The following is a 3,289-nucleotide window of genomic DNA, read 5'->3' as shown; positions in this document are numbered from 1 at the left end:
AATTGAAAATGTAGTCAAAACAAGAATTTTTTCGTAAGTAAAAAGAAAATGGTCGTACAGGGAGTATGACTGAAGTTAATATCCTTTTAGCAAACGAAGCAAGAGCGGCTAAAAATTTCATTGATTTTAATTGAAATGAATTCGATGAAGAAATTTGTCTCAAAATGGAAGCTGAACAGTTTACGTATCGGTGTGTATATTGAGAGGTCGGACTCTCTGGTATGCAATTCAGAACCTCTTCTGGTCATCTTATCTGCTAGTTCATTTCCTTCAATATTGCTATGTCCAAGTATTCGAAATGTACTATGCCCAACAAAGAGAGACCTTATGATGTTTGATGCTCATCAGTGAATAGCGACATTTTAATACTATCTTGGAATTTAGATTCTATTGCTTTCAGTGCGGCCTATCTACAAAAAACGTAATATTCGAAGGACGAATTGTACTTTGTTGTATAATGTTGACCACTTTTTCGATAGCATATATCTCGCCGTGAAAGACACTGTAAGTAACAGAGATTTGGTAGCACTGTCTTATCTGCATATCTTTCGAGAAGATTCCTGCTCCCGTACCGCCTTCCATCTTTGAGCCATCTGTGTAGATAGTAACTGTAGAGTTACCGGTCTCTCTGGTTAGATAAAGAGTGGGAACCCGCTAATGAAGTAATTTTCCTCAAAGAACCTTATTGATTTCGTGACAGAAGAGATAACAAATTTTTTGGATCGTTTTTGCCTATCTAATAGTTTTATTAGTTTCGATCCTTCGCCATGGATGGAAACGCAAGATTATAGAAATGCACTTGAATTCTGTGCCAGACTTCATGTGGTAATGATTGTATAGAAAGAGGAATTAGGCTTATGATGGATTATAATTCGATTTTGACAAAATGTGAGGAAACAATATGTTCTGCAAGTAGTCGAATATTATAAAAATTATCCTTCATATAGTCAGATTTATGTTATAAAACATAATAAACACAATATATTAATTACTGAAAAAAAGAGTTTTCTTGAAATTATAATTTTTTGTAAATAGTTAACTAAATTGAAGCATATACCTATTAAGTAATTGTGCTTGCCAGCTAAAAGGTATGAAATAGAAAACAGAGCAACGTCGCTCAACTAATTATTGTGTTTTGCGCATAATTTTTAACCGATTTTGCTCATCAGTATCTTATTAAAAAGATATTTTAATTATCTATCAAATGAGTATATATTAATAACTGTTGAAATAAGATAAAAGATAAAAATGACCTTGAAATGAAAAATTTCTGTTTTTTGTACTGAAAACCCAACTTTGCTCGAGTGGCGCAACGTCATTTTTAATCCTATTGGTCCAAAACTTTGGGAATATCATTGTTTTGGTAAATGGCATATTCCTAGGGGGTGCGCTTATTAAAAATCGCATTTTAGTTTTTCTGAGCCACCCTATTGGTACACCCTTTCTTGACATATGGTACAAATTTGTTTACAAAAGCTGTTAATGTGAGACTACATCAAGTGCATTTAGCGATTTTTACTATGGAAAATTCTTGTTTCACGCGATCTTTTGACCAAACACGGCTGTCATCGCTCAGGCATCATATCCGGATACTTTTTCAGCAGAAGGTATGGTGTTTGAGACTCTTTCAAAACACTATTATTTCGTCTACTTATAGAAATGCTTCAGTGTGCAAGCCTGTTAATGCTAATGTTAACATTCGCTGGAAGCTGTTAGAACTAATCTTTAATCCAAATGGTAGTCTTTTAAAGTTAATTTTTTCTTGCCGATAATGGCGTGTCTTTTTATGACGAAAGAAAAGTCTTTTAAATTCGTAGTGACCATCATTCGTTGAAAAGGCGGTATTTTGAGACGTCTATTAGTATTTAATGAAATGAGCTGGTCATGTCTAAAGTAGAAAAATACCTAGCTCTTTCTAACTTATCGAGAACATCCTCCAGACATGTAAAGGGAAATTTGTCGTTGACTATCCTTTCATTCAGTTTTCTGTAATCAATCACGAGTCTCCATTCCTTATTATCGTTTGTTGATTTCTTAGGGACAAATAAGATTGGTGAATTTGTAAGGACGAAGTTTGGTACAAATTTCAGTCCTACATAAACTTATAACTTTTACTAAATACTAAAAAAAAAACCGAAAATATAACATATTACAATGCAGTAATTTAGAATTTAGTCTGCATAAAATTTATTTATGTATTCAAGATTGCAAAAACACAAAGGCGTAAAACTATTTTACAATCAAGTCTAAACGAAGCAACGAACATCCACACGCACAGCCAGCACAAGTCAAGCCAAGCTTACTGCAGAGCAGTTACGTCGCAAAGAAATGCATTATTTGTTTACGCACGCAGAATTACACTTGTGCGCTTGTGCGTACAGCTACTGAAATAAAAGTGATTTCATATAAATAGACGAGAATTTTGTATGAAAGTCATTTGGTGTCAGCACACCGAAGTGAGTAGAACCCTACTCCATAGCTAAGTCGCCAAAGTCTTTTGAAGCAAATAGTATTCTGATACTATAAGTAAATAAATTTGTTTTGAGTAGAATAATTTTGTGTAATGCCTCTGACGTTTCGATGTCGTTGGCTAGAACCCATTAAGTAGAATAGTTTTGTATAACGCCTGTGAATGGTTTAATATTTATTGGAATCGTGGGGGATTGTAAATCCAAAGTTACTGTTACAGAAAATGTGTAGTAATCTATATTACATTTAAAACGAGTCAAAAAATCTCTACCTATTATTCCATCTGCTTCGATTGGGAAGTCTGTATCGACTACTGAAAATATGTGATTTAAAAATAATCCGTCAAAGTTTAGGCTTAACTTTGAAATACCTAAAGATGACTTGTGACCATCTGTAATACCTGCGAGTAAGCGTGTTGTACTGGAATCGAAATTTAAATTGTAATTATTTTTTATAACAGAAACATCAGCACCAGTGTCAATTAGAAGTTATAAATTTTTAATAATAGTATTACAAAATACTATCACGTAATTTGTATATTAGGGTTTATATTGAAAATTTTTAATGATGTACTAGAGGAGAGTTTTCTAGGTTGTCCTCTGGTTCTGAGTAGTTTTCCTGGGCATTTAGAATCCGTCCACGCCTGTTTTGGTTTGAATTGAATTGACTTCTTGGATTCCCAGTTGTATTATTGTATCTTGTTCCATTTCGATTCTCAACGTTTGAAGTATTGTTAGAGCACGAGTTGTGTCTGTTTCTATTAAAGTTTCTCACATTATTGCTTCTATTTTGAGAATTGTTATATTTGAATCTATTTTCG

Source organism: Teleopsis dalmanni, chromosome 1 (genome assembly GCF_002237135.1).
Source record: "Teleopsis dalmanni isolate 2A chromosome 1, ASM223713v2, whole genome shotgun sequence".
NCBI classification, from domain to species: domain Eukaryota; kingdom Metazoa; phylum Arthropoda; class Insecta; order Diptera; family Diopsidae; genus Teleopsis; species Teleopsis dalmanni.
The sequence above is the reverse complement of the archived record's forward strand: the minus strand, read 5'-3'. Positions refer to the sequence as shown.